Source organism: Staurois parvus, unplaced genomic scaffold (assembly GCF_062004578.1).
Source record: "Staurois parvus isolate SC_StPar_1 unplaced genomic scaffold, SC_StPar_1.0 ptg000428l, whole genome shotgun sequence".
Taxonomy (NCBI): domain Eukaryota; kingdom Metazoa; phylum Chordata; class Amphibia; order Anura; family Ranidae; genus Staurois; species Staurois parvus.
In genome coordinates this window covers 1,168,590-1,194,013 of record NW_028318224.1, presented here as the reverse complement: position 1 = coordinate 1,194,013, position 25,424 = coordinate 1,168,590, and the positions used below count along the sequence as shown (strand labels likewise).

Below are 25,424 nucleotides of genomic sequence, written 5' to 3'. Positions count from 1 at the left end.
TCAGGCCGGGATGAAGAGAAACTCTCACCTTCAATGTAGAGAAAGCAAGTTACGACTGTAGAAAAGATACTGGCCCTAGCAGGAACACAGTGGCTGGAATTCGTTGAAACGTCTTGGCTGTTTCTATCTTCAGTACTTTGGGAGCCTAAAATGCCTAAACCTGTTATGGACATAATACTGTTTCTATTTATTTTTATACTGCTTATTGCGAGGGGGGACAGCAAAGCCCACCTTGCAAATTAGCCTTGTCGCAGTCTTGAGGGACAAGTGCCTTTCCCCCACCTTGGTGTGCCCCAAAAAGAAGACGGGGTTATAGAAAAATGGGGGACCTATGATGGAATCTAGAAACCTCCTTTATAATAAGGAGGTGACCAGAGATCCTTCTCTTTCCAATCCATTATATTGGGACAACCCATTCATTTCCACAAAGCGTTAAAAGAAAAGAAAACACAAGAATCATTTAATTTAAAAAAATGCAAATAGATACTTAACATTTTTAAAAAGTACATTTTGTTAAGAACCCCCCCCCCCATCAAATTAATTCAGTGTTAATCATGGCACCCAGCTAGGTAATCCACGTCAATCATAGTATCCAGCAGTGTAATTCCAGTCAATAGCACATTACCCAGCAATCTGTATGTGCCGCGCTAACGCCTCTAAATGACAGATTCCAGGCTGCCGTAATTTACATTTACTGCCGGGTATCCTGGGTGCTGTCATTGACCCACAAAGTAAATCCAGTGTTAATCTTTGGCCAAGTGAGTTAGTTCATGTCAATCACAGCATTCAGCAGTAGCCACATTAATTCCATTGGCACATTACCCTCCAATCTGTGCACACCGCACTCACACCTCTAAATGACAGATTCCAGGCTGCCCTAATTTACATTCACTGCCGGGAATCCTGGAAGCTGTCATTGACCCCCAAAGTAAATCTAGTGTTAATCATGGGTCCAGTGAGGTAAAGCATGTCAATCACAGCATCCAGCAGTAGCCACATCAACTCCATTGGCACATTACGAACCAATCTGTTCACGCTGCACTCACACCTCTTAATGACAGATTCCAGGCTGCCTAATTTACATTTACTGCTGGGGATCCCAGGCGCTGTTATTGGCCAAATTTGGTTGATGATGTCACCTGGGATTCCTGGCAGGATTACAGCAGCCGACAATCTGTCATTTAGCAGCAGGAGTACAGTATGTGCAGCCCACTCGAATTCTGTAACCATTATATTCAATGGTGCTCAGATTCTTGTTTAGAGCTTGTGCCGATTTTCAAACATGGACGTATTCAAGCAATACCCACATCTCCTACCCGACCAACTTGGATCTGATGCAGATTTTTTTTTTTTTCACCTGGAATTCCTGGTTGGATTACAAGAGCAGGCAATCTAGCATTGGGAATGCAGAATGTACAGCCCACCTGAATTCCATCACCATTCATTTCAATAATGTTCAGATTCTGGTTTGGTACATTTGCAGACTTTCGATCATAGACGTATTCAAGCAACACTCAAATCTCTTACCAGACCAGGGGCGGACTGACCATTTGGAAACTCGGGCACCGCCCAAGGGCCTGGGGTCAGTAGGGGGCCCCATGAGATGCCCCTGGTACCTTTTTCATAGGCTTTTTGAGTTTGGGCAAGGACACAGGGGCCCCATGATCCCCTATTGCCCGGGGGCCCCATGAGTTGTCAGTCCGCCCCTGTACCAGACCAATCTGGATCTGATGCAACCATTTTTTTCTTACAATGCTATGGCCAGTCAGGTAGTGAATGGAGGACAGGTGTCACGTCTAAGCAGTGGGAAGGGCAGTCCATTAACTAGTACTATTCCCAGCAGGTTCATCTTAATACCTAGACACTCACAATCTGTAGATCTCTGAGCCGAGGGAATGTTAATTCAAATTCCAAACAGCAATGTGTACACTAAGGGTGACTGGTTCCTGACCACGTGAGTTTATTTGCAAACAAACCCACCTGCTTTAGCTGCTACTGTGTCTTGCAAAGAGTGAAGCCCATTGACAACTGCAACTGTCACAGTGCAATACAGTGGGGCCTACTTTTCTGTGTTTTCACCTAAGAATCACACAATTTTCACCAAAGATTTACTAGTTTTTATTATTTATTATTTTATTTCAGGTACTTATATAGCACCGTCAATTTACGCAGCGCTTTACATATATATTGTACATTTACATCAGTCCCTAACCCTCAAGGGGCGTACAATCTAAGGTCCCTAACTCACATTCATACATACTAGGGACAATTTAGACAGGAGCCAATTAACCTACCAGCATGTCTTTGGAGTGTGGGAGGAAACCGGAGTACCCGTAGGAAACCCACGCAGTCACAGTGAGAACATGCAAACTCCAGGCAGGTGGTGCCGTGGCTGGGATTCGAACCAACGATCCTAGTACTGCCAGGTGGAAGTGCTAACCATTTAGCCACTGTGCTGCCAGTTTTTAAATGAATTCTCATGTGAATCTTAGATAAACGTTTTGTAAATCTTGGATAAAAACTTTTATAAATAGACCCTAATGTATTAAAAAATTTATTATTTACACATATATATTATATACACATAAAAAATATATATATATACACTATATTGCCAAAAGTATTGGGATGCACATGAGCTTTAGTGGCATCCCAGTCTTAGTCCGTAGGGTTCAATATTGAGTTGGCCCCGCCCTTTCCACACACATGACCTTTAATGGCCCCCCAGTCTTAGTCCGTAGGGTTCAATATTGAGTTGGCCCCGCCCTTTCCACACACATGACCTTTAATGGCCCCAGTCTTAGTCCGTAGGGTTCAATATTGAGTTGGCCCCGCCCTTTGCAGCTATAACAGCTTCAACTCTTCTGGGAAGGCCGTCCACAAGGTTTAGGAGGGTGTCTATGGGAAGGTTGGACCATTCTTCCAGAAGCACATTTGTCAGGTCAGGCACTGATGTCGGGGTAGGAGGCCTGGCTCGCAGTCTCTGCTCTAATTCATCCCAAAGGCGTTCTTTGGGGTTGAGGTCAGGACTCTGTGCAGGACAGTCAAGTTCCTCCACCCCAAACTGGCTCCTCCATGTCTTTATGGACCTTGCTTTGTGCACTGGTGTGCAGTCATGTTGGAACAGGAAGGGGCCATCCCCAAACTCTTCCCACAAAGTTGAGAGCAAAATGTCTTGGTATGCTGACACCTTAAAAGTTCCCTTCACTGGAACTAGGGGGCCAAGCCCAACCCCTGAAAAACAACCCCACACCATAATCCCCCCTCCACCAAACTTTACACTTGGCACAATGCAGTCAGGCAAGTACCATTCTCCTGGCAACTGCCAAACCCAAACACATCCATCGGATTGCCAGACAGAGAAGCGTGATTGGTCACTCCAGAGAACACGTCTCCACTGCTCTAGAGTCCAGTAGTGGCGTGCCTACACCACTCCATCGCTTTGCTTGCTTGCTCACTTGGTGATGTAAGGCTTGGATGCAGCTGCTCGGCCATAGAAATCCATTCCATGAAGCTCTCTACGCACTGTTGTTGTGCTAATCTGAAGGCCACATGAAGTTTGGAGGTCTTTAGCTATGGATTCTGCAGAAATTTGGTGACTTCTGTGCACTGTGAAAGTTGGTTACATGCACTGACCCCGCTCTGTCATTTTATGTGGCCTTCCATTTTACATGGCCTTCCATTTTACATGACCTGCCACTTGCTGTTGTTCCCAGTTGCTTCCACTTTGTTATAATCCCACTAACAGTTGAGCGTGGAATATTTAGTAGCCAGGAAATGTCACGGATGGACTTATTGCCCAGGTGGCCACCTATCACGGGACCAGGCTTGGAGTCACTGAGCTCCTGAGAGCGACCCATTCTGTCACCAATGTTTGTAGAAGCAGTCTGCATGCCTAGGGGCTTGATTTTATACACCTGTGACCATGGAGGGGATTGGAACACCTGAATCACATGATTTGGAGGGCTGGCCCAATACTTTCAGCAATATAATGTATATATATTTTTCCTTTTTTTTACATTAGCATGCAAAAAAATTGAATTTCAGATGGACAAATCCATCATAGAGTTATTGTCAATTTAACTGATGCATGCTTGCGCTGGTAAATTTGGTCTGGGAATCTAAGCTCTAATGGCCTCTGGTCATAGACGGGTTAAGCCTGTCCACCATTGTTAATAAGGTACAGGAGCGAAGATTGGAATCTTTACCAGTGTACTGAAAATCACTTATTGGTCTGGCTACTGCAAACCTCAAAAAAGGAAAAAAAAAAAAAAAAAAAGCTGAAGCCAGGTCTGTTACATTGGTTAACTGCTTAATATTGCCCTTTGTGCAGAGTTATTAAAAAGGCCATTTTTGTGTTCCATTTACCAGCGTGAGGTTTAATTGTGTCCCAGTGGAATATATTTAGTGCACTGGTCAAGGCACATTTTTAAACAGGAAAGTCGAAGCTGAGCTCACAATAGACCCGGCTAAGGTCAGGCAGAGGTAGTTGAATATTTGTATTGATCCGATCAGCTTTCCAGCGCTGTACGTGAAAGACTAGAATTAATCCATTACATTTCCCTGGGCTTGTTTTCAGAAATTCGTGCCAGCTTTCAGAATTCTAAGAAAAACTTTTGCCCATCGACCTGACCATCAAACCAAAGGACAGATTGTTTTTTTTTCTCATTTTCTCTGGCAGCCTTCCCTGTGTTTAATCTTTATACATTAAGGACCCTCAATGCCTTGATGACCATTAAGGATGATCAGTGATGACATGTTTTTAAGACTACGGAAATAAAAACATGTTAGCTGCTGGACCATTTGGACCCTTTATTTCCCGAATACCATTTAAGACCCATGCTAGGACCAATACCTTGGTCAACAGATGTCAGTACAAAAATACACTTAACATGGGTCCTTAGCAATCATCCATCTTTCCAGTGGACAACAGGCAAGAAAGGGCCCCAGGAGATGAAACCCAGCCACCGCCATTGATACTGCAACAATGGCTTCAGCTTTATAAAACAAGAACACAGGGAACCCTTTAAGCAGTTCACAATCATATAAAAAATAACTACAATTGGATCAATGGGAGATCAGGTTCTTATACTTTAAATGTAATGTGATCTTCAGCCATAACACTACCCCGAGACCATGGGAGCTTTATAGCCCACAGACCAAGTTCAGCTTATAGGGGAACTAAAAATCATTCATTGGAATAAGATAGTAGAATTTATTAGAAGTCTTTCTTCTACCTTCTGCTGCATTAAGATCCTTCTGTCCAGTGGCTATCTCACACTTGTAATAAATTAACTTCAAGTCCAGCCATTATAAATTAATAAAAATTCAAAGTCTATCTTCTTTGCCAGCAGGGAAAATGCAATTTGATGAGTCTGAGCAGACAAAAAGAGAGATAGATAGATAGATAGATAGATAGATAGATAGATAGATAGATAGATAGATAGATAGATAGATAGATAGAAGGTGAATGGATGGATGGTTGGGTGGCTGGAAGGATGGATTATTGGGTGGATGGACGGATAAAGAAATATTATCTGTCTGTGTCCCCATTGATCACCATGTTGTCAATGGGACAGAGAGTGCAAAAATTTCCTCAACAAGGCCTCAGACAGCAATAAAAGCCTTATGGAGGTTCCAACTCTTTTCCACTATCCAAAAGTCCTACTTCTATCTTCTTTGGCACAAGGGAAAGTTCAATTTGATGAGACTGAGCAATCAAAAGAAATAGATAGAGAGATAGAGATAGATAGATAGATAGATAGATAGATAGATAGAGATAGATAGATAGATAGATAGATAGATAGATAGATAGATAGATAGATAGATAGATAGATAGATAGATGGATTACTGGATGGATAGTTGGATGGATGGATGGGTTGGTGGATGGATGGTTGGGTGGATGGATGAATGGACCAATTAAGGTATGGATGAATAACGAACCATTATCTGTCTATGTCCCTGCGAATGACTATGTTGTCACTGAGACAGAAATTGAGGCTATATTCCCTCAATGAGACCTCAGACAGCAATCAAAACCGGACGGAGGTTTCAACTCCTTTCCACTATCCAAAAAAGGTTTTGGATGGACACTTTATTTTCCTACATTTATATTTGAAAAAAAAGTTTGTTAATTGGCAAAATCCATTTAGATTTAAGTGTGTATATGCGAAAAAATGCGAAAAATTATTAAATTGAGGTTACATATAGCTCACATTATTTTTCAAAAATTGTCGAAAGGCACAAAATAAAAAACCTTAGCAAAATTTAGATTGAACCCTATTGAAACAGGCCCCATTGAGCAGACTTCCCCTTTAGGTTTCTAATTAAGAAGTATCGATGCAGCATCCAGAGGATGTCACTAATGGCTTTTCATTCGGCTTCGTCGATGCAGCCAAAGTCAAGGCCTGGGACATCCATCATGTTGGAGCAAAGAGGCAGCGATAGAGAGGCAGCCAGCTCGGTCAGCCTGTGTAATAGATGGCTCTGTAGCCTCGTCTCTGCGCTCGGTAGCAGCACAATATATGCACTGCCTCTGGGTAATGGGGAGGCAAACTGTGTGCTGGAGGTTAAAGCACCAACGAGGCTTAGCCGTATATCTCTGCTCCGCAGCCAAGCAGAGGCTCTTAGTCATGTAACGGTGCCCGACAGCCTCTCCTTAGCGGTTTCATTACTCAGTTTGGGGCTCGTCTGCGTGCTCCACGCCATAATGTCAGGCATTAAACGTCATGCTCTTTTTAGAGTCATTGGACAATGGCGCACCGGCATCGTGCAACACTGCAACTGTGTCTTCATAACTGCAGCTTTTGTTTTCAGGGGGTGCTAAAAGTACTTTGGAAAGTTTCAACTTTAATTTTACACTAATAGAAGAAAGTTTGGTGTGAGCAAATCCACAATTGTCCACTTAAAGCATCCCTGCCCCCCTCCGCAAAGAAAAAAATAATAATAATAACACCCGATAAAAGAAAACCAAAAATACTGATCAGCCCTACTGCAGAGGACTCTGATATTCCCTCTTTTGTTGAGCTATGGTATCCTACACTGTCCGCATTTCCCATTGCTCACTATGGTTTCACCCATTGCTTGCTCTGCAGGAGCTCAGTGGGGACATAGCGGCCACCAGTGCCTTCAGTCTTCATTCTTTTGAAGAGCTTCACCTGCCAAAGAATCCTCACCATTGACACTTCAAACATATGCATACTCTGGTTTGTGCTGTGGTTTCACCCATTGTCCACTGCATCATTACTGCTCATCAGAGTCCCAGTGGGAACAAAGTGGCCACCCGTGTCTCCAATATTCACTTTCTTGAAAGAAGAATCTTCACATTCAACACTTCCGGGTGTGTAAAGTGTCTGCACCTCTATTTGCTTACTGTGGTCTCACTCATTGCCTGCTACATCACTACTGAATCGAGACATAGCTACCACCCATGCCACCCATCTGCACTCTCTTTAAGAACTTCACCTGCTAAAGCGTCCTCACCATTCAACACTTCGGGGTGTGCTGGATGCATGCATCCTCTGCTGTGTGCTGTGGTTTCACCCATTGCCCGCTACATAACAATTGTTCTTCGGGGTTCCAATGGGGACATAGAAATCATCCATGCCTCTACTCCTCGCTGACTTGAAGAGCTTCACTTCCCAAGGAAACCTCACCATCCAACACTTCTGGATGTGTCAAATATCTGTGCTCCCAGTTGTTTTGGTTTCACTCATTGCCCTCTACATCAATACTCAATTGGGACATAGCAGCCACCCATGCCTCCAGTCTTCACAGAATGCTCTCCATCCACACTTCCAGGTGTGTCACATGCTTGCTTCCCCTGCTGTGTGCTGTGGTTTTACCCATTGCCAGCTACATCACTGCTACTCTACAGGTACCCTGTGGAGACATAGTGACCTCTTGTGCCCCCAGTCTTCACTCTTTTGAAGAGCTACACCCGAGGAAGAGTCTTCACCATCTGACACGTCTGGGTGTGTTGGATGCATGCATCCCCCACTGTGTGCTGTGGTTTTACCCATTGCCAGCTACATCACTGCTACTCTGCAGATACCCTGTGGAGACATAGTGACCTCTTGTGCCCCCCGTCTTCACTCTTTTGAAGAGCTGCACCCGAGGAAGAGTCTTCACCATCTGACACGTCTGGGTGTGTTGGATGTATGCATCCCCCACTGTGTGCTGTGGTTTCACCCTCTGCAGCCACCCATGCCATCAGTCTTCGTTCTCCTGAAGAGCTACACCAGACAGCTACATTTTACCATCCAAACTTTTGGGTGTGTCAGATACACGCATTCTCTTCTTTGTGCTTTGGTTTCACCGATTGCCTGCCACATCATGACTTCTGTTTAGGGTTCCAATAGGGACATAGTAGTCAACCATGCCTCCAGTCTTTTATCTCTTGAAGAGTTTCACCTGATGAAGATTGTTCCCCTTCCATTACTTCTAGGTGTGTTGAATGCATACATTTCCTGATGTGTGCTGTAGTTCCACCCGTTGTCCACTACATCATTACTGCTCTACAGGGACTCAATGGAGATATAGAGCCACTTGTGCCTCCAGTCTTGACTCTATTGACTATGAAGAGTCTTCACCATCCCACACTTCTGGGTGTGTCAAATGCACGCATTGCCTTCTGTGTGCTGCTGTTTCACCCATCATCCACTACATCACTACCCAGTAGAGACATAGTGATCACCTGTGCCTCCAGTCTATGCTTTCTTGAAGAAGAAGAGACTTCACCATCTAACCTTTCTGACTGCGTCGCATGCATTAATTCCCCCTCACATGCTGTGGTTTCACCCATTGCCCACTACATCACTACCCAATGGAGACATAGCGGCCACCCATGCCTCCAGTCTTCACTTTCTTAAAGATGAAGAGACTTTACTATTTAGCACTTCTGGGTGTGTTGGATGCTTTCATTCTCCGCTGTGTGCAGTGTTTCACCCATCGCTCGCTACATCACTACCCAATGGGGGCATAGTGGCCACCCGTGTCTCCAGTCTTTGCTTTCTTGAAGATGAAGAAACTTCACTATCCAACACTTCTGGGTGTGTTGGATGCATGTATTCCACGCTGTGTGCTGTGGTTTCACCTGCCGGCCATTACATAACTACTATGCCCTAGCAAAGCTATTGTGAAATAGCTGCTGGTGGGTGAAACCACAACATACAGTGGGGGACTCAGCTATCCAACATAAACAGAAGTGTGGAAAGCTGAAGTTTCTTGAGTGCTGTACCTCTGCAAGGGAGCAAACAGGCATCGGAAGTGGATCATGTAACTGGAGTTGTTTATTTACGGCAAGACATAGATCATTTTTATTGAAAATATTACCGAGGTTCAGTGATTTAGATATATTGTATATATATATATGTATATATATATATATATATATATATATATATATATACTATATTGCCAGAAGTATTGGTCCACCTGCCTTTACATGCACATGAACTTTAATGGCCTCCCAGTCTTAGACCGTAGGGTTCAATATTGAGTTGGCCCCGCCCTTTGCAGCTATAACTGTTTCAACTCTTCTGGGAAGGCCTTCCACAAGGTTTAGGAGGGTGTCTATGGGAAGGTTGGACCATTCTTCCACAAACGCATTTGTGAGGTCAGGCACTGATGTCGGGGGAGGAGGCCTGGCTCGCAGTCTCTGCTCTAACTCATCCCAAAGGTCGGGTTGAGGTCATGATTCTGTGAAGGCCAGTCAAGTTCCTCCATCCCAAACTCACTCATCTATGTCTTTATAGACCTTGCTTCGTGCACTGGGGGGCAGTCATGTTGGAACAGGAAGGGGCCATCCCCAAACTCTTCCCACAAAGTTGGGAGCATGAAATTGTCCAAAATGTCTTGGTATGCTGATGCCTTAGGAGTTCCCTTCACTGGAACTAGGGGGCCAAGCCCAACCCCTGAAAAACAACCCCACACCATAATCCCCCCTCCACCAAACTTCACACTTGGCACAATGCAGTCAGGCAAGTACCGTTCTCCTGGCAACCGCCAAACCCAGACACGTCCATCGGATTTCCAGACAGAGAAGTGAGACTCCAGAGAACACGTCTCCACTGCTCTAGAGTCCGGTGGCAGCGTGCTTTACACCACTGCATCCGGCGTTTTGCATTGCACTTGGTGATGGAAGGCTTGGATGCAGCTGCTCGGCCATGGAAACCCATTCCATGAAGCTCTCTACGCACTGTTGTTGGGCTCATCTGAAGGCCACACCAAGTTTGGAGGTCTTTAGCTATTGACTTTACAGACAGTTGGTGACTTCTGCGCACTGTGCGCTTCAGCATGCGCTGACCCCGCCCTGTCATGTGACGTGGCCTACCACTTGGTGGCTGAGTTGCTGTTGTTCCCAGTTGCTTCCACTTTGTTATAATCCCACTAACAGTTGAGCGTGGAATATTTAGTAGCCAGGAAATGTCACGGATGGACTTATTGCCCAGGTGACCACCTATCACGGGACAACGCTTGGAGTCACTGAGCTCCTGAGAGCGACCCATTCTTTCACCAATGTTTGTAGAAGCAGTCTGCATGCCTAGGGGCTTGATTGTATACACCTGTGTCCATGGGGGGGATTGGAACACCTGAATCCAATGATTTGGAGGGCTGTATATATATATATATATATATATATATATGTGTGTATTGAACTGTATTGTTACTGTATTGTCTCCCACTATAATGTAAAGTGCTGAGCAAACCATTGGCGCTATATAAATCCGGTATAATAATAATGTATGTGTGTGTACTGTATGTACTCTGAAGATTCACCAAAGGATTTTTTTCATGACAGGTCCACTTTAATTCTTTCTTCATGAAAAAGATGAGGGTTTGATTGGCAGATTAATTATTTTGCGGTCTCTGCAAAGACTCTGGAATACTCGCAGAATTCTTGGAAAACACTAAAAAGCCCGAATACGATGGAGCTCATGACAAGGGTTTGATACAAGTTGTATCTGAACATCCTAATAACGATACAACGCTGTTGTTGTTTTTTTTTTTTTTTTGTTTTTTTTTAATCATTGTGGCTGTTTTTCGCTTATCGCCCAAACCCTTTCCCGCCCTCCCCTTGCGGTAAATAATGCGTGTTTGTTGGCGTCGGCATGTGAAGTGCTGATGTAAGGATTAGAGGCCGTGTCATTTATCTCCCGCTACTTTGTAAATATTGTGTCATTTAAAGCTGCGTTGTTTGCCAAATCCCAGCAAAGCTCCGTATTGGAAAACCATTAGTGGGGAAACTTGACACTAATGTGTATATGGGGGCTGCACGTCTCCGCTTCGAGCATAGAGTGATGTACTGCTGCCCGAAACCCACCCTACGGAACCCAACTCTACAGAGGCAGAGAATCACTTCTGGAGGCAGACTGAAAAAAGGTGACCTTACGGGGAACAATGAAAGATAAAGAACCTAAAGGGTTCTTACAGCCCGACTGGTCTTTTAGTTTAAATCAACTAAATACATTCCAGGTGCAAGTAAAAGGTGCGCAAAGTCGAAGTCTTATTAAGCTGGTTAATTTCCTTAAGAAAGCAGCCACAGCTTGAGTAGAAAGGCCTATCCTCGCCAGCATGCTGCATGAACCCTTGCTCTCTGTGCGAAAGCAGTGGTCTCACTGCAAACAATGAAAGATAAAGAAACTAAAGCCCAACTAGAATTAATCTGCTAAATGCATGCCATTTACAGTTGTTTTTTTTTAGAAAGCAGCTACAGCTTGAGTAGAAAAGTCTGTACCCAAACAGCATGCTATAGAGAAGGGCCCTTCCTCTCAGTGGGAAAGCAGTGGTCTCTGTATGTAGAAGTCTGACACACCTCCTGCTGAGTCAGAGCTTGAGCTCTGCAAATAGCAGCCAAGATGAGTTTTACTGAATGCAGAGCTATAGGTTGGACTCAGGAGGAGGCATGTTTGATCTCTGCAGAGAGACCACTGCTTCCACACAGCACATGACAGTCCTCTGCTGCAAGAAGGAAGGGGCTTATGGTCAAAGTAAAAGGTTTGCAAAGCAGCCACAGCTTGAGTAGAAAAGCCTATGCCCAGCCACAGCTTGAGTGGAAAAGCCTATGCCCAGCCACAGCTCGAGTGGAAAAGCCTATGCCCAGCCACAGCTCGGGTAGAAAAGCCTATGCCCAGCCACAGCTCGAGTAGAAAAGCCTGTGCCCAGCCACAACTTCAGTAGAAAAGCCTGTGCCCAGCCACAGCTTGAGTAGAAAAGCCTATGCCCAGCCACAGCTTCAGTAGAAAAGCCTGTGCCCAGCCACAGCTTGAGTAGAAAAGCCTATGCCCAGCCACAGCTTGAGTAGAAAAGCCTAAGCCCAGCCACAGCTTCAGTAGAAAAGCCTATGCCCAGCCACAGCTTCAGTAGAAAAGCCTAAGCCCAGCCACAGCTTCAGTAGAAAAGCCTATACCCAGCCACAGCTTGAGTAGAAAAGCCTATGCCCAGCCACAGCTTCAGTAGAAAAGCCTGTGCCCAGCCACAGCTTGAGTAGAAAAGCCTATACCCAGCCAGAGCTTGAGTAGAATAGCCTATGCCCAGCCACAGCTTCCGTAGAAAAGCCTAAGCCCAGCCACAGCTTCAGTAGAAAAGCCTATACCCAGCCAGAGCTTGAGTAGAATAGCCTATGCCCAGCCACAGCTCGAGTAGAAAAGCCTATGCCCAGCCATAGCTCGAGTAGAAAAGCTTATGCCCAGCTACAGCTCGAGCAGAAAAGCCTATGCCCTGCCAGCATGCTGCATGGACCTTTTTCTTTGTATTAAAGCAGTGATCTCTCTGCAGAGGTCTGACACACCTTTTGCTGAATCAAAACTTGAGCTCTCCAATCAGCAGAGAACATGAGCTTTACGGATTGCAAAGCTATAGGTCTAACTCAGGAGGAGGCATGTTGGACCTCTGCAGAGAGACCACTGCTTTCTCACAGAGAACAAGAGTCCATGCAGCATGTTGGGAGGGGGAAGGCCACTCAAGCTGTGGCTGTTTTCTGAAGAAAATTAACTGTAAGACTTTGCACACCTCTTACCTGGAATATATTTAGCCGAATTAAACTAAACATCCAATCGGGCTTCAGGAACCGTTTAGGGTCTTTATCTTTCAATGTTCCCCATAAGGGAAAAAGAAGGACACGCTTTTTTTTTTTTTTAATCCTCAAGAAGCATAGTAGTGGGTTCTGTAGGGTGGGTTTCAGGCGGCAGTACATTACTCCATGCAGAGCTAAAGGTTTGACTCAGTAGGAGGCATGTTGGACCTCTGCAGAGAGACCACTGCTTCCATACAGAGGATGAGGGTCCTTCTCTGCAGCAAGAAAGAAGGTGCTTATGTATAACATGGTAGTGGGGGTGGGCTGTAAACAGACCAGGGGTGGACTGACCATTCGAACACTCGGGCACTGCCTGAGGGCTCAGGGTCAGTTGGGGGCCCCATGAGATGCCCCTGGTACCTTTCATTGGCTTTTTCATAGACTTTTTTGGGTGTTGGTGAGGACACAGGGGCCCCATGATCCCCTATTGCCTGGGGGTCCCATGAGTTGTCAGTCCACCCCTGAAACAGACCCTGTCACTTTTCTTTGATTGGGCAAAGGGACAGGGTCTCTTTAAAGGGTACCTGTTATTCAATTTTTGAGATCATGTGGATTAATAGGGCACACACAAATATTAGCAAATCACATTATCATTTTCTAACAAAGAGTAGCTCTGAAAATAAAAAAAAGGCCGCACTCGAGTTCCCTCCTGTGACTCAACCTATCTGTTCCCCTGAACATTGTGGGTGTTTGACATCATTAGAGACTGCAGATAGACTATTTTTGTTTCAGGTAGACAGGCCCTGTGCTTAAGGTTTTTCCTGAGATCCACTCTAACCTGTTAACGCCAGCCATATTTTATTTTATTTCAGGTACTTATATAGTGCCTTCAATTTACGCAGCACTTTACATATATATTGTACATTCACATCAGTCCCCGCCCCTGAGGAGCGTACAATCTAAGGTCCCTAACTTACATTCATACATACACAAAGGGGCTGACTGACAACACATGGGGCCCCCGGGCAACAGGGGATCATGGGGCCCCTGTGTCCTTGCCCAAACTCAAAAAGCCTATGAAAAAGATACCAGGAACATCTCATGGGGCCCCCTACTGACCACGGGCCCTCGGGCAGTGCCTGAGTTTCCAAGTGGTCAGTCCGCCCCTGCATACACATACTAGGGACAATTTAGACAGGAGCCAATTCACGTACCAGCATGTCTTTGGAGTGTGAGAGGAAACTGGAGCACCCGGAGGAAACCCACGCAGGCACAAGGAGAACATGCAAACTCCAGGCAGGTGGTGCTGTGGTTGGGATTTGAACTGGCGACCCTAGTACTGCCAGGCAGAAGTGCTAACCACTTAGCCATTTAGCCACTGCCACAAATATGTGGCAGCACGGCGGTCAGCTTTAATGCTGAACTGCCACTTATATGCGTCCCTTGCTTGTGCTGGGAGCGTGCTCACTGGGTGCCCCCCAGCACTGTGACCTCCCAGGGTCCTGATCAGGTGATTACTGTGACAGCCAATCCCAGTGATCAAATGACCAGAAAGCCCATACAGTGCCTTCAGTATTACCAACATCTGAAGGGCCAACTCCCGCTGGCTGGAAAGGGTTACTAATTACAGAAACAGTGAAGTGGTGAGCGAGCGACCACATATGATTATTGCACCACATCCCTTAAAATTGCAAATATTAAATAGAGAAGATGGGACTTTCAGGGTGCATAGACATGAATACCACACATTAAAAGTTATATCATTTTTATTTCGTATTTTTGTAAAAAACACAAGAAAGGAAAAAATACAGAAACATAAAAACAATTTCAATTCTAAGAATACCAACTGAGATTCAAACTTGGTTAGGTAAATGTAGTTACTCCCTACATGTTTCGTCCTCACGGGCTTCTTCAGGGGAGATTTTTTTAGGAAAATTCTACCGCCAAGGCAGTCTAAAGGTATATCAAAGGAAAATTGTTCAATTACCAAACAACTATAATATATCCAATACAAGGTATTTAATCAAATATATATACATATATATGGGACTCAATGGCTCACCCTGGATGTGAAAGCTCACGGAGCTAGGAGAAAAAAGATCTTCATTGGCCTACACGTCCAAAACAGTTGTAGAGGATATAATCGGATATCATCTAGGCACAATGGGATAGACAAAAAAAGATTCATTAAATTTAACGGAAGATATGAAGAGATCATAATTCAATAATTACTAATTTCAGAGCTGCCTTCATTTTCTATCAGGATTTGAGCGTCCAGATACAGCCAGCCACTAGGGGGAGCCACTATAAATGTGTATAAAAATCATAATAAATAAAACACGGAACAGCAAAAAAAATGTCAGGTCAAAAATGAGAGCAATGACTCTACCTTGCTCCATTCGAAGTCTCTTCTCAACAATTAGGCCGTATCATGCTGCCCCTGTACTCTTTTATTTCTCTCATTTTAGCGGATCTGCTCTTTTTTTTTTTCCTTTCGGCGTCTGGTACAGTTCAGCCCGCGCCTTTTCTGCAGTGCTCTGTCAGTTCATTCTCTAATGCCAAAAATTGTAATCCTACTGGGTATTTGCTCACACTGGAAGTACAAAGGAGGGGAAAAAAAAGCCCTTTCATATGTCTCTTATCAAGCGTGGCAGTCCTGTGCCGTGCATTTAAATGCGCCGTTTCCCCCGGCGGAAATCAAATTGTCCTATATTTTAACATTAAAGAAAATAGTTTCTCCTAATGATCCTTCCTGCACACATTCGTCGCCTGCCACGGCGTCCTGAAACAGCCACGGGCAACTGGTTAGACTCCTGGGGGTCCTAGATGTAGGCTCCCCCCCCACACACCTCCCCAACTGTTCGGTAAGGGCCACAAATTAGATCGTTTCTGCTTTGGATTCTCAATAAAGGAAATTAAAGCTCATCAATTTATGACAAGTATTAATGAGCAGATGGATCCAAATGAAGAAAGATTCGGGTTGGAAGGAGATGGACAATTGGGGTCCATTGAGGTCGGGTTTAATAAAGAAGTACTGGATTGTTTTTTTTTTTAGAGTGATGGAATCTCTTGGGGGGGGGGGGAGGTTATTGCTGTCCCAAGGGGGTTTATTGCTGCCCCATATACCAGAGCACCCTCAACCAATCTATAAAGGCTGGAATCCAATTCAACATCACAGTGTCCCCATTGGACCAAAGCAAGGGCGGACTGACAACTCATGGGGCACCCAGGCAATCGGAAATCATAGGGCCCCTGTGTCCTTGCCCACACTCAAACCACACCCAAAAAAGTCTGTGAAAGGTACCAGGGGCATCTCATGGGGCCCCCTACTGACCCTGCGCCCTCGCGCAGTGCCCGGGTGCCCGAATGGTCAGTCCTCCCCTGGACCAAAGGTCTCTATTAATTCACTACGTCCGGGTGGATTAGGAATACCATGAATATCTGCTCAACTGAATCACCATTCGCTCAGATTTGCTCATCAATCATTTCTATTTAAAGCCAATATGTGATCAACTCTGTACGCTCTGCTCTCTCCTTCTGCCAGCATGCTCCTTCCCAGCTGATGTACATGCCACTGTACCTGATTGGTCCTAGCTCTGCCCCTCCCTCCCCCAGTCTGTGCAGAGGATGACAGGAGGCTAATGTGACGCCCTGGTTCACATCTGTGCGGGCTGCGATCTGCGAGGGGCACAAGAGTCCATTCATTTGAATGGACTCCCGTGCCCAGGGACACGCAGGGAAGAAGTCCCTGCACTACTTGGGAAATCGTAGCCTGAATGGGAACCAAGGTTTCCAGTACGGTTGCGATTTCCAGCGTAGGCGGCGTGCCATTAGAATTAATGGAACCCTCCTGGGGGTCCCGCATTCCTCTGTGTGGGTGGTGCAGCTGTAGGTATTTGTGCGGGTCCCCCAGCGGCACCACCCACACAGATGTGAACCAAGGGTAAGACAGAACGGAGTACTTTTGTTAGTTGTATGTATTTGTGAATATATTTCGGTGAATTATCTTTCATGTCTTTGTATCTCTCTGGGGGTTCGGCGCTAAGTTTGCAAATTTGGGACCTTGTTGGAGGTGTAGCCAAGGTCCATTACCTCCTGGTGGCCCTTTAAACTGGCTTTAATGTTCGAGAGGGGGGGCAGCCAGGGCTACCCACCCCCCTGTACGGGGCCCAAGCCAGCAGAAGGGCCCTGGGTAAATCAGAGGTGGACAGGGAGGGTGTTCAGTATGGGTGTGGCAGGGAGTAATTACTGGAACCGATCCCCTGTATGGCTCTCTGCAGCAGCTGAAAGCTGGTTTCTCTTCCTCACACTGGATTTCAGCTGCTGCAGAGAGCCATACATGGGACTTGTTCCAGTAATTGCTCCCCCCCACCTTACCCATCACCCTCCCTGTGCACCATATGTTTCCCTGTGTGCCCCCAACCTCACAGTGCTGCCGGCTTACCTCCTTTCCTTCCCACCGGCACGAGAGGGGGAGCAGCCAGGGCTGTGGATAAGGGGGTACCACCCGCCCCCCTACCCTCTACCTGCAGAAATCTGGCACACCTCCTGTTGAGCCAGAGCTAGAGCTCTCCAATCAGCAGTCAACATGAGCTTTACTGATTGCAGAGCTATAGATCTGACTCAGGAGGAGGCATGTTGGACCTCTGCAAAGAGGCCACTGCTTCCGCACAAAGGACAAGAGGCATGTTGGACCTCTGCAAAGAGACCACTGCTTCCGTGCAAAGGACAAGAGGCATGTTGGACCTCTGCAAAGAGGCCACTGCTTCCGCACAAAGGACAAGAGGCACGTTGGACCTCTGCAAAGAGACCACTGCTTCCACACAAAGGACAAGAGGCACATTGGACCTCTGCAAAGAGACCACTGCTTCCGCGCAAAGGACAAGAGGCACGTTGGACCTCTGCAAAGAGACCACTGCTTCCGCGCAAAGGACAAGAGGCATGTTGGACCTCTGCAAAGAGGCCACTGCTTCCGCGCAAAGGACAAGAGGCACGTTGGACCTCTGCAAAGAGGCCACTGCTTCCGCGCAAAGGACAAGAGGCACGTTGGACCTCTGCAAAGAGGCCACTGCTTCCGCGCAAAGGACAAGAGGCACGTTGGACCTCTGCAAAGAGGCCACTGCTTCCGCGCAAAGGACAAGAGGCACGTTGGACCTCTGCAAAGAGACCACTGCTTCCGCACAAAGGACAAGAGGCACGTTGGACCTCTGCAAAGAGACCACTGCTTCCGCACAAAGGACAAGAGGCACGTTGGACCTCTGCAAAGAGACCACTGCTTCCGCACAAAGGACAAGAGGCACATTGGACCTCTGCAAAGAGACCACTGCTTCCGCACAAAGAACAAGAGGCACATTGGACCTCTGCAAAGAGACCACTGCTTCCGCACAAAGAACAAGAGGCATGTTGGACCTCTGCAAAGAGACCACTGCTTCCACAAAAGTGTCCTTCTTTGCAGCAAGAAAGAAGGAGTGGGGGGGGGGAGTAGGATTTAAACAGACTCCCTCACCGTCCAATCAGAGCAGAAGTACACTAAGCCTGATATTATCTGATTTTCGTTCCCCTGACGTTGGCTTCCATAGGACATATTGACAACACTTCCAATCTCTCTGAGAAGGTCTTATTGACAAACCTTTTCTATTATCAGCAAACAAAAGTTTAAAAGGGGGGGGGGGGCGAGCGGCGCCAGCGTTTTATCAAATGTCGTGATCTGTGACCCCGGCACGCGCAGAGGTTGCCTGCGGCCCCAGAGATGGAATGGGTGCATTGCAGCAAACGTTGGACACGACAAGCGCAGACAAGTAGGTCTCCAGTGCTCCCTTACAAAGTCCATCTCTCCTGGCTGGCTAATCTTGCAGACAAGTTCACATTCAGCAGAGAAAATTGATTACTCTCAGCGGCAATTAACATCTGGTCCCGGGTCAAATCATTAGGATAATTTATAATGGGGGGAATGCAAAGTCACCGGCTATAGGGCATTCGGGTTCCTCAGCTCCACGATGAAAGGTGAATTCTGCTTTTTAATTTAAGGCTCCAGCTGGAGGTGGGATTATTGGAGGGCTGGTGGGGAGAGAAATAAAAGACGAAGGATCCTAAGAACTGCCGGCCAGAAAATATCTAAAAATTACAACTTGCTGGCTCGTTTCACAACCAATTCAAGGAATGAGCAGAATCAATAATCAATCAATGAAATAAGGATCAATTAAAGAGCTATTAATACTGTTCAGCTAACATTGGAAAGTCGACCCGATGGAACTTTAATATGTATATATTGCAAAATAAAATGGTCTTCCCTTATTTTGACCACCTGATCAATCTCTGTACGGGGAATGGCTGCTATTTGACTTGTAGCCAGGGCCATGGATAAGGGGGTACCACCAGTCTTCCAGTACGGGGCCCAGGCAGCTGGGTGAATCAGATGTGGGCAGGGAGGGTGATCGGCATGGCAGAGGGTTGTGACGGGAGTCACTTTGGGGGAGGGGGGGCCATGGAACCCAGCTCATTTTGGAGAGGTGGGGAGACCCGACCTCAGCTCCCCATATCCCTATTATGTGTAAGTTACCCTGTGCCTGTTAGGGGTACAGGGTGATCTGTCCTAATATTGTGTGGGCTTTGTTACGTGGCTGCATCCCATTATTCTATTGTCTGTCTGGTTTGGGAGCAAACTATTATGGGATGTATGTGTTTATGTGTATTAGCTTAGTGGGGGGGGGGGTCTCCAGCAGCCCTCCCTCCTGATGGGACTGTCTGCTGGTATGAAGTTTGAATACCCGTGTGTCTTTTGTTACTAAATGTATGCAGGGAGGGGGCCTTGTCCCCTGAGTCTATATATCTTGTATCTGAGTTCAAATAGACTAGTCTACCTCCTGGTTTACTTCAAGACTGGTGTCGTCTAGTCTTTATGGTCGGCTGTGGTGTCTGTGGTCGGTGTTTGGACGGGGAAGCGGTATTCTAAAGTACCCAAGTGCAGTCTGGGTAGGTTCTGTTACAGGGGCAATTACTAGGACCAACCATCTGTATGGCTCTCTCTGCAGCAACTGAAAGCTGATGACTTCTCTTTTCCCTTCCCATTGGCTTTCAGCTGCTGCAGAGAGAGCCATACAAGGGATTGGTTCCAGTAATTGCCTCCTGCTGCACCCAACATTCCTCTCTGTGCACCCTACATTTCCCCCTGCTTTCCAGCCCTCCCCCCCCCCCCCCGTGTGCCCCCCCACCCCCGCAGTGCTGCCAGCTTTTCTCCTCTCCTTCCTACCGGCAGCTGCCAGCACACAATAGGATCCTTCAGGATTGAGAATGGGGGAAAGGTCCGGTAAGTATGTCGCATTTACCAGCCCCTTTCTTTCATGAGTGAACACAATGATTGATTGGTACTGATCACTTTCTGTGTCCATTCATAACTGAATTGGGGGAATGGCGGCCCTGTCAGGTTGGCTGTACGGGGCCCCGTGGTTTCTAACAGCAGCACTGTTTGTAGCTCAGTGAGAATGAGTTATTTAATTGACTTCTTTGTATCTTTGATCGATTATTGATTATGCATATATTGCTATATTCTACATACAGTAGAATGCCAAAAAAAAAAATGTCCTTCCCTCATTTCGACCACCCGCGGAATCTCTGTGGAGGGGGATGGCTGTTATTTGACTTGTAGCTCTGTGAGGCTGACTTCTTTGATTGATTTCTCTGATTGATTATTTATTATACTTGTTCATATACAGTATATTACTCCTTTATTTTGACCACCTGAGCAATCTCTGTATGGGGAACGGCTGTTAATTGACTTGTAGTGCAGTGAGACTGAGTTCTTTGATCTTTTTGATTGATTATTGATCCTGCTTGTTCATATATACAGTGTATATAAAAAAAATGTATATATATATATATATATATATATATACTTTATATTGCTAAATAAAACGGTTTTACCATTTTATGACCTCCTGAGCAATCTCTGTATGGGGAACGGTTGTTATTTGACTTGCAGGGAGACTGAGTCCTTTGATCCTTTTGATTTATTATTGATTCTGCTTGTTCAAATATATATATATATATATATATATATATATATATATATACACTTTATATTGCTAAATACAATGGTCTTCCCTTGTTTTGACCACCTGAGCAATCTCTGTATGGGGAACGGCTGTTAATTGACTTGTAGTGCAGTGAGACTGAGTTCTTGAGTTCTTTGATCTTTTTGATTGATTATTGATTCTGCTTGTTCATATATATATATATATATACACATACACACTTTATATTACTAAATAAAATGGTCTTCCCTTATTTTGACCACCTGAGCAATCTCTGTATGGGGAATGGCTGTTGTATGACCTGTAGCTCCGTGAGACTGACTTCTTTCTGAATTCTTTGATTGATTTTTCTGATTGATTATTGATTCTACTTGTGTATATACAGCATATTACTCCCTTGTAGCTGAGGGGTCTTCCTTTATTTTGACCACCTCAGCAATCTCTGTTTGCCTCCATTTAGGCATCCAGACATGGTGACTTACTGAAGTTTAAACCAAGCATCAGAATAGGGAAAAAAGGAGATTTAAGAGACTTTGAACATGTGTGGTTGTTGGTGCCAGACGTGCTGGTCTGAGTATTTAAAAAACTGCTGATCTGCTGGGGTTTTCACGCACAACCATTCTAGGGTTTACAGAGAATGGTCCGAAAAAGAGAAAATATCCAGTTGTGTGGATGAAAATGCCTTGTTGAGGTCAGAGGAGAATGGGCAGACTGGTTGCTGCGACATTCAGATGGTAGGGTCGGAATTTGGTGTAAACAACATGAAAGCATGGATCCATCCTGCCTTGTATCAACGGTTCAGGCTGGTGGTGGTGGTGTCATGGTGTGGTGGATCCATCCTGCCTTGTATCAACGGTTCAGGCTGGTGGTGGTGGTGTCATGGTGTGGGGGATCCATCCTGCCTTGTATCAATGGTTCAGGCTGGTGGTGATGGTGTCATGGTGTGGGGGATCCATCCTGCCTTGTATCAACTGTTCAGGCTGGTGGTGATGGTGTCATGGTGTGGGGGATCCATCCTGCCTTGTATCAACGGTTCAGGCTGGTGGTGGTGGTGTCATGGTGTGGGAGATCCATCCTGCCTTGTATCAACGGTTCAGGCTGGTGGTGGTGTCATGGTGTGGGGGATCCATCCTGCCTTGTATCAATGGTTCAGGCTGGTGGTGATGGTGTCATGGTGTGGTGGATCCATCCTGCCTTGTATCAATGGTTCAGGCTGGTGGTGGTGGTGTCATGGTGTGGTGGATCCATCCTGCCTTGTATGAACGGTTCAGGCTGGTGGTGGTGTCATGGTGTGGTGGATCTATCCTGCCTTGTATCAACGGTTCAGGCTGGTGGTGATGGTGTCATGGTGTGGAGGATCCATCCTGCCTTGTATCAACTGTTCAGGCTGGTGGTGATGGTGTCATGGTGTGGAGGATCCATCCTGCCTTGTATCAATGGTTCAGGCTGGGGGTGTCATGGTGTGGGGGATATTTTCTTAGCACTAGTAAAGTGTACCTAATAAAGTGGCCGGTGAGTGCATATTGGTAAACAAAACGGTCTTCCCTTGTAGTGCAAGGGTCTTCTCTCATTACGACCACCTAAGGAATCTCTTTAGGGGAATGGTTGTTATTTGACTTCTAGCTCAGTGAGACTGACTTCTTTGATTGATTGCGGGGGATGGCTGTAATTTGACTTGTAGCTCAGTGCAGACTTATGAGGGAAGCAAGGAGCCAATGGTACAAAAAAGAAATGAGATTTCTGGGGCAAATTCAGCAAGCAGGCAGCCAGTATTTCCATTGTATCTTGCCACAAAGGGGGTAGCGTATTTTGGCATAAGCTCTCAGGGTATTCGGAGTAGGAAAGGACTCTTGGGGTTCGGGATGTCTGGAGGAATGCAGGGGACCCTGCTAGTTCCTATTTTCACTCTCTATTTCATTGTAACAACAACTTCAAGTAAAAAAAAAGGCAGGAAAAGCACACAGAACATTTTCTGTATATTGCCAAGCATAGACTCGTATTATAGGCATAATATAAAGAATTTGCTTGACTAGGCAAGCAATTTCAAGCTTATACTATTGCAAGATTGCAAATTGCCTGCCAACAGTTTCTAGTTCTAATAAAAAATAATAATAATAATGTTCTAAGATACACAGGATATATGAGTTGGAGATTTCTGTGCGTTATTCTGCAACCGCGTGCGCCTGTTTCATTTCTCCGTCTTGGTTGGAGCACACGGTGCCGTTGCCTTGTGATGGCAAGCAGTTCAGCCAGCTTAAAAACTTTATGAAAAGTGGAAGGGTAGATATTTACGAGGATGGTGAACCCAAAGTTCCTGCTACATCTACATTTGGAGGGGGGCTAGTGCTCCTGCCCAATAGGTTTGGGCCCCATGGTGGTTTAGATCAGCCTTTTTCAACTAGGATTCTGTGGAATCCAAGGTTCCTCCAAGGTTGCTAGGGGTTCTTTGAGCAATGAGCAATTTCTGCTTCTTAGATAAGTTCTCACTGATACCATTAATCTAAGGGGGGATTCTTCCCAATGACTGCAAGTATGAGGAGCATCCTTCCAAGTGACCACACCACCAACATATCATGAGTTGCAGAGTGAATACTAGTCAGGGATCCCTGAGACCAGAAAGTTAGTATTTCAAAGGATCCTCCAGAGGTTGCTAGGGGTTCTTTGAGCAATGAGCAATTTCTGCTTCTTAGATAAGTTCTCACTGATACCATTAATCTAAGGGGGGATTCTTCCCAATGACTGCAAGTATGAGGAGCATCCTTCCAAGTGACCACACCACCAACATATCATGAGTTGCAGATAGAGTGAATACTAGTCAGGGATCCCTGAGACTAGAAAGTTAGTATTTCAAGGGTTCCTCCAGAGGTTTCTAGGGGTTCTTTGAGCAATGAGCAATTTCTGCTTCTTAGATAAGTTCCTGCTGATACCATTGATCTAATGACCGCACGTATAAGGGGCATCCTTCCAAGTGACCACACCACCAACATATCATGACTTGCAGAGTGAATACTAGTCAGGGATCCCTGAGACTAGAAAGTTAGTATTTCAAGGGTTCCTCCAGAGGTTGCTAGGGTTCCTTTGAGCAATGAGCAAATTTCTTCTTCTTAGATAAGTTCCTGCTGATACCATTGACCTAATGACCGCACGTATAAGGGGCATCCTTCCAAGTAACCACACCACCAACATTCCATGAGTTGCAGATAGAGTGATTACTAGTCAGGGATCCCTGAGACCAGAAAGTTATTTCAAGGGTACCTCCATGCCAAAACGGTTGAGAAAGGCTTCTTTAGAGATTTATTTTCTTACCACCACTGCAAATACAAAGAAATACGTAGGCTGAGTGTGAAGGTTAGTGCAGACCCTGAAAATAAGAACATTTTTGGCCTTATTTTACTTTATTTTTTCTCCCATGGTTCGGGGAGGGGGCACAGTCAGCCCTGTGAAGGAGCCCTGTAATGTTTTTGCTGCTTATCCCTTGAAACCACTTGTATGGATTTAGTTATGAAGCATACAGACGCCGATCTTTGATGTGTTTTGAAGGAAATTAGTTTTCTGCTGCACATAGATCAATATTCAGATATGCGGCATCGTAACCCAGCAAACAGACGACATCAACTCATTAACCCCATCATTCCAGGAGAGGACGGAGTCCCCAGACACATTCGGCTTTACAGCATTGGAAGCCATGCCACCCGCAGATTAATAGGCAAGATTAACCTGTGCTTTGCTGGACTCTGGCATTACAGGCTTGCCATGGTGTAATATAGGAAACTCGTTCCAATAATATCTCTCAAGCATTTATAAGGAACACAAAAGTCTGTGTTTTTATGGCTGTTCATTATGTCTTTTGTTTTGTAATCATTTTACTTGGTGCAACAGGGGGACAAAGACTTTACTGATTTCACCACTTTGCCTTGATATTGATTTCAGTTATTCATTTCAGATATGCCCAAATTAAGCTTGATTTCAAAATACAGCTGGTGTGCAAGAGATGAGAAAAACCCTATCACAATTTTTAGTAATTCCCTTCCTTCCTATCTTCCCTTCTTCTATTTTTTTTACTTCTCCCTCCCATGCTTTCTTCCTTTATTTCCATTCCATCATTCCTCTCTCCTCCCTTTCTCCCACTTAGAACAGCTGAATTGGCTATCTACCATTTTTCCTTTCTTCCTTTTTTTTCCTTTCCTTTCTTCTTCCTTTCTTTTTTCTTTCCTTTCCTTTCTTCTTCCTTTCCTTTCTTTTCCTTTCCCTTCCTTTCCTTTCCTTTTCTTTCCTGTCCTGCCCTTTCCTTTCTTCTTCCTTTCCTTTCCTTTCCTTTCTTCTTCTTCTTCCTCTTCTTCCTTTCCTCTTTCCTTTCCCTTCCCATCCTTTCCTTTCT

At 45.5% G+C, this 25,424-nt stretch overlaps 1 protein-coding gene and 1 long non-coding RNA gene across 9 annotated transcripts in view; one reads left to right on the top strand and one right to left on the bottom strand.

Annotated features, from left to right (window-relative positions):
* The window catches only part of CELF4 (CUGBP Elav-like family member 4), a 1,398,731-nt gene that overhangs the window by 526,838 nt on the left and 846,469 nt on the right, over nucleotides 1-25,424 (top strand). The window lies entirely within an intron of this gene.
* LOC149454451 (uncharacterized) lies at nucleotides 14,765-15,778 on the bottom strand. The gene is made up of 3 exons (XR_016314212.1): nucleotides 15,406-15,778; nucleotides 15,079-15,170; nucleotides 14,765-14,969 (listed from the first exon to the last, which is right to left on the bottom strand). It is a non-coding gene; the product is annotated as an uncharacterized LOC149454451 (long non-coding RNA).